At 41.6% G+C, this 7,129-nt stretch overlaps 1 pseudogene; it reads right to left on the bottom strand.

Annotated features, from left to right (window-relative positions):
- Window positions 1–628: 628 nt before the first annotated feature.
- Window positions 629–6,922, bottom strand: LOC106733756 (60S ribosomal protein L4-like; annotated as a pseudogene).
- Between the last annotated feature and the right edge of the window lie 207 nt (window positions 6,923–7,129).

Here is a 7,129-nt window from a genome sequence, read left to right as displayed (position 1 = left end):
GATTGAATCACATCAGCCCACTGGACCCATTTTATGATGGGTCTATGCTGGAGGTTCTCTAAGATTGCATCTACTCTTTATTTTTTTTTGGAGTGGTTTTTGCTATAGGGCGTGTGTGCTCACCAGACAGACAGAGAGAGACAGAGAGACAGAAAGCGAGAAATCACCCCCCAGGGGGGATGGCCACACCGCAATCCCTTCTCCTCCATTCTCCTCTTGGGATCTTGGGCACACACACACATGCGCCTGGCATGAGTTTAAGCCGCCGGGTCCGGGACTTGAACCGTGGTTGACTACGTGGGAGTCCAGCGACATAGACATTATGCTAACTGCTGGTCCCAGATTCCATCTACTTTTAAAGTCTTGTTGTGATTTGAAAGATAGACTCTTTATGAAACTGTAGTCCAAACTATACTAGACATAAGAAAAAAAGTATACATATCCAATCCTGTCTCCTTTGGTTTCAAATTGGAAGCCCCTGTTGATTGTCCCCACTTCTTGAGCACGTGTGTGCAAGTTCACACACTCACTTGCACAATAATTCCCCCCTAAGCATCTCTGCTCAGGGAGTGTCCCCTCCTAAAATACCTCTCCTTCCCTCTCCAATCACCTATATCTTTTCCACCCTTCAAAGTTGAAGTCGTGTTTGAAGCTGTAGAATCACAAAGCTGCTGTCTGAACAGTCATCTTTGCTCTTTACCTTTCCTTCTACAAGCTCCTTCAACATTCCAGGGAGCCCCTGCAGACCTGTGAAATGGAGACAGCATAGTCCCCCATCTGTCCCCTGGGAACCATGTCCCTGCTTCTTCTGATGAAACTCGCAAATCTTGGACCTGTGCCTGGCTGTCCCCCGGGCAATCCCCCGGCCTGGAGCTGACGTGGTTTTGAACTCCCACACAGAGCTGCTCTTCTGCCTACGTCTGGATTTTACTGTAACTTGCCTAGCAGTGGAGGTGCTGAAGTTGCAGAAAGGCCCTGTGGGTTTGCTTTTGAAAATGTTCAAATTGTTTCCAAAACTGTTCAGCATTTCCTGTCCTTATTAATAGGCTCCTGAGCTCATTTTATTGTCATTGCCTGTCCTCCTTGGTCTCCATTCCTTTACTGATTATCCATTTTGACATTCCCCATTCCATTTCTTTGTATCCTTCATCTTGTGTACCTCCCTTCCCCATCACCCACATCTATGCCCTGCCTTCCTCCTTTTTTTCCTCATGCTCACATTTTTCCTTTGGTATCCAGTGATTGGTATTGCCCCTCGCCTCTATTATTTAAGTAACATGCTTCTTAAGGAAAAAAATTCCAAGCTGTCTGGTAGAATTTTTTATTCCAGGCAGACTTCACGTATGACCTCTGACCCCAGTTGTCTGACTTTTGGTGAATCACTTCAACCATTTTGAGTCCTAGCTTTATTCTTTCTGTAAAATGTGTGATAAATTCCAACTTTCACAAATCGTGATGGTAAATGAGAACATTTATACAAAGTGCCCAATAATATTCCTTTTCCATTTCTGTTTCTTACCTTTTCATGATGAAGCAACTCCATTCCCATTTTGATTGTTCACTTTACACTCTTCTGTGTATTCAGTAACTATTTGAGCACTTCTCATGTGCAGGCATGGGGCAGCAGGGAGACAGTGATGAAGTGTGTATGCTAGACTATGTCACTGACCTCGCAAAGCTCTCAGTCTGGTGGTGATTCAGATGAGTGCACTAGCATCTTGTGCTCCATTTTTCTCCCCCTCTTTTAGGCAGAGGTCAATGAGTGCATGCTTCCTTGTATCAGGTGCTGTGCTCCCAGTTAGGACTCCAAGGGAATACCCCTTTCCAAGGAGTTGCAGCTGGTTTATGTGTCACATGAAATGAAAATGCAGAGGCCATTCTGAAGAGGACAGGGAAGAGAATAGAGGGTGGTAGGGAGATCTTCACTGAGCAGGTGGGTCCAGAGGGATTGCTGGTTTTGTTCAGGGTAGTAGAGAAACATTCCAGAATGAGCTGCATACTGAGCTGCATGGCAGTTTGAAATTACATGGCTCGCTAGGCAGTTAGAGAGCTGGGGGGTTAGTTCTCCTGGTATCTAAGCAGAAGGGGAACAAGCGTAGACAGTGTGCTGACTAGTCACAAGAGACCTTGGACGCCATGGCTGGGAGTTTGATTGTTTTTGAAGGTACAAGGAAGCAGAGAAGAACATGTAGACATTTGAGAAATCTACCTATGCTACCTCTGCAAAGAAGGGATGGAAAATAGATGCAGGGGGCCTAGCACTGGGAGGTCGTCTCCCCCTGATGAATAAGGAAACCAAGCCATCAAGAGGTTAAGTAGCATGTACAACATGGTAAAGGAGTGGAGTTGGGTTTGGGGCCTTAGTAGTCTGACTCTAGAGTCTGTATTCTAGCAATATGTGATTAAATGAAAATGAAACGATAAAGCTAATGTAAACCAGTCACTCAAACTTTCACATCACCAACATTTCTCTCATGCAGGCACAAAGTGCTAAGTCCCACCTACAGGCTGTCTGATTGAGTAGTCACGAGTGAGACTTGATAGTTTGTGTCTCTGATGCAGATGCCGAAACTGTACGAGTTGAGGTAACAGTGAAATCACAGTGTTGGAGCGGTCAAGAAAGAAGAGTGGTATAGTTAGTAAAATTATGCCTTGGTGCCAAAAATGTCCATGCATAGGAGATAGGTGCCTCAGAGTCAGGGCAATTCAGTTCTGTAGCTTTGTAAACCTCTGTATGCCCCATGGTTATTGAAGGCAGCTGAGGAACAAGTGGTTTAGGAAATGACTATGAAAAGTGAGGGGTCTATTCCAGGCAAGGGAGGTGATGCGAGCAGAGAATGCTTGCAGGAATGTGATGGGAAATTAAGGACTCAGAGACAATAGGATTCAAACTGAGAAGATGTGGGCAATATAACTGGAAATATCTGTTGAGAACAGAGGATAGAGGGACTTGAAGTCTGACTATTGAGGTAATTGAAAGTTTGATGGAATTAGTTTATTCAGAACATTCATTGGGAGTGATATGAATTATAAATTGAAGAAAAGAGATAGGTCAGAGAAAGACCCTAGTCCCTAACCTGTTTGTTTGTGCAAGAACCAAGCCCCTAGGATTTTCCTTGGACTTTCACTTACATTGCTAGTCTTCAAAATTTGTGTCTTTCTTTTCTTCTCCATTTCTCTTCTAACTTCTTCACTATATAATTACTTTGTTTGTCTTCAATTTTTGTTAATTTATATTTTTCTTACTTTTTAAGCCTTGACTTCATTCATGGCATATTTTCAAATATTAAGCTTTTATTCAGATATAGGTTTCTGCATTTTAAATCAACTTATTAACGGGGTCTTTTATAAAAACAACCAAAAAGAGAGTTCTTTTTTTGTTTCTTTCCAGGTATTTAGATTGGGTCGTACAAGTTTGAGACACCCCACTGGACATCCAAATTGAGATAACAGCTAAGCAGCTGGATAGATGAGCCAAGAATTTAGCAATCAGGTTCCATGTAAATTAGCATTTATGAATGATTAGCATACAGATAATATTTATTCATTTAATATTAAAGATGTTTATTATAATTTATTATTTACATGTAATTATCATACATCTTTGTAGAGTACAGTATGGTTTTTACTTATTCATTCATTTGTTTATTTATTTTAGGTGCTCACTGGAGAGAGATAGAGAGGGAAAGTAAGAAATCACTCCCAGGGGTATGACATTGCTGCAATCCTGTCTCCTCTAGTCTCCTCTTGGGAATTTGGGCACGCGTGCACACTCAAACTGTGGCCAGCTATGTGGGAATCCATTGCCTTAACCTTTCCACCACCTGCTGGCCCTTACAGTGTGGTTTTTGAAATTATGTATATGATGTATAATAAATAAGTCAAGGCTATAAACATATTCACAACCTTCAACATTTAACATCATATTATGTTGTGAACATTCGAAATTCACTCTACTGGTTATTTTGGAAGTATATATTGAATTTCAGAGATGTTCTTTACTGTGAAATATGGTTCTGAAGAAAAACAAAGTGATTAAAAATCAGAAAACAAGAAGTCTCATAAATTAATGAAGATGGATTTTTTGAAACAGAGTCTTAACATAGCCAGTGAAAGAAGAATTTATAGTTTCCATACAGAGAATTGTGAGCGTTAAGAGTTAAAAATCTGAAAAGATCTGTGGTATCAATCATTGGTCCAGTTAGAAATAGGTAACAATAGCTCATTAAAAAGAGCTGGAAAATCAGGGCATGGTGGCGCCCACCCTATGGCAAAAAGAGCTGGAAAATCAAAACTTTTACTCACTCACTGTAGGACCATAGCACTGTACTGTTTATTAAGAAATTAGTCTTTAAATATATATATATATTTATTATTATAAACATTACTCATTGTATAAAACTCAATAGTAGGAAAAGTCAAAATATGTTACATTTAGCTGAGTCTTTCTTTGGAGTTAATTTAATTTAATTTAATTAATTAATTATTTTTTTGAGAGGTTTTTTGCTATAGGGCACATGCACTCGCCAGACAGACAGAGGGAGACAGAGAGACAGAAAGTGAGAAATCACCCCCCAGGGGGGATGGCCATGCCACAATCCTTTCTCCTCCATTCTCCTCTTGGGATCTTGGGCACACACATACACGCGCCCGGCGTGAGTTTTAAGCCACTGGGTCCGGGACGCAAACCACAGTCGACTACATGGGAGTCCAGCGACATAGCCATTACGCTAACTGCTGGTCCCTGGAGTTAATTTTAAAAAAGCTAAAATCAAGGACTTTGTAAAGCCTATAAACCACCAAATCACTTTCTTTGCCATGTCTTCTCTTTTAAACATCTCTTTCCAATTCTGATTTGTTTTTGCTCTTTTGAGTTGGTATTTGAAACCATGACACTGATTGAGATCACCTAAGGTAGTGCTTTTCAAACTTTTTGAATCGCAAGCCTCAGTAAGAAATTCATGTCACATTGCAACATATGGTAAGTTACACACGTGTACATGCACACACACTGATTCATGTTTCATGGGACAAAGCTGACCCTTACTGTATATGTTGTGCTCTGCTATTTTCAATTTTGTATCTTTAAAAATACTGAAAAATAATAAGTCAGTCCCTCTAAATTGGCTTCATAACCATACTAGTGGGTTGCAACTCACATTTTAAAAAGCCCTGGCCTGCAAAATGAAAATAACCAGGAGGACTGATTCCTGGTGCCTAATTAATTATTGGAATTTAGAGAATGAAGAGGAAGCAGCACATGAGTCTGAGAAGATGTGGCCAGGGGAGTAGGGAGGAGAGCCAATTCTTCTGGCACAATTATGAGTTGTACTCCTGTTCCCAACCCCTGCTCTGGTCTTTTCTTTTTCTCCTCCTCCTCCTCCTCTTCCTCCTCCTGCTCCTCCTCCTTTTTTTCCCACTGCCTCAGGTGTTTAGGCAAAATAAGTTGTCCAAAATGGTTTCATCTTTATAGAATAAATAAATTTAAGAGTTATGTATCAGGCTTCTTTTTTCTTTTGTGATAGGTTTATTTTCTGCTGGTTTCCTTTCAGCTGCTGGTTTCTTGGTAGCCTCAACCTTTTTTCTCACCAAGAGCTTCTACTTCTCAGCACCAATACCCTTTCCTTTCTTCCCCACTACAGGCTTCTTCTCCACAACCCAGAATGCATTTCAGTGCATGGCCTCAGGTTTTTCAGTGGATTCCTCTTCAGAAATCTGTGATTAATATGTCTCACGTGGGGACCAGCAGTTAGCATAATGGCTATGTCGCTGGGCTCCCACGTAGTCGACCGCGGTTTGAGTCCTGGACCTGGTGGCTTAAAACTCACGCCGGGCGCGTGTGCGTGTGTGCCCAAGATCCTGAGAGGAGAATGGAGGAGAAGGGATTGCGGCATGGCCATCCCCCCTGGGGGGTGATTTCTCACTTTCTATCTCTGTGTCCCTGTCTCTGTCTGTCAGGCGAGCTCACACACCCTATAGCAAAAACCTCTCTAAATACATATATATATATACACACACACATATATATGTATATATATGTTTCACGTGGTGCTTGGAAAGCTCTTTGGATCTCAGAATTTTTCAAGGTTCTGCTAAGATCTATATTCATCATCTCATGCATGGGAAGATTGTTGTTACTCTTGAGGGAAGCAGCTTCTCTCCAAGTACTGTACAACTCATCTAACTTCTAGAAAGTACTTTTAGTCCAAATGCAGAAACGTCCCACGTACTCATCAAGAGCAAGTTTCAGAATATTCGGCTTGCTTAAGTTAAGCAGAGTGAGTCCAGGAATGTTTCTAAAGACCTTGATGATACCATTGTCCTCATTATAGATGATGCAGGGTCTCCTGCACTGGATGCAATGGTGGTTTCTCATTTTGCTCTTGCCAGCTCTCATTTGCTGGTAGGCATAGACCTTTTTTATATCACTCCAGACCTTAAGTTTCTTTACAACCTAAACAGCCTTCTTGGTTTTCTTGTAGCCTTCAACTTTATCTTCAACCATCAAAGGAAGCTCAGGAATTTCCTCAACACAATGACCTTTACACATGGCCAGAGCTGGTAAGGCTGAGGCAGCCAGAGCAGAACAGACGGCAGTGCTACCAGGTCTCGGTTGGTACAAACATGCAACCTCCTTGACACATATTTCCAAAAGCACCCTAACCAGAATGATGCGTTTTGACCACCTTGAATTCTGAGAATTCAAACCACAGCTCTCCCAATACTCCAAGACTCAGCACTGATCTGATGGTCTGCTAATTCACTGATAACATAGAGCTGTTCTTTTTGTCTAAGTTGGTATGAACAAAGATCACAATGTCTGGTTGATTGGAGCCTTGAACACAGTGGGCAAAGTGGAATTTTTGCTAGACAACTCCCCCTTTTCAGAGTACACTGCTATCAGTGGAGAAGCATACACCATTGTGGGAGAAGAACCACACTGCTCTCAAGCCAGTGGCTCCCACAGGAAAAAGGTCTGGTCCTCTCTTATGTCCTGCTGTCCTTTCCCTCTACTCCTTCATTCTATGAGGGTTCATGGGCATATCTCTTTCACTGCTGAAAGGCTATTGTGTTAATTGACTTACATTGTATATTTGAGAATATCATGGTGGGATTACTTCACAATGAA

This window comes from Tupaia chinensis, unplaced genomic scaffold (genome assembly GCF_000334495.1).
Source record: "Tupaia chinensis unplaced genomic scaffold, TupChi_1.0 Scaffold000074_1, whole genome shotgun sequence".
Taxonomy (NCBI): Eukaryota; Metazoa; Chordata; class Mammalia; order Scandentia; family Tupaiidae; genus Tupaia; species Tupaia belangeri.
This window is presented reverse-complemented; position numbering and strand designations above follow the sequence as displayed.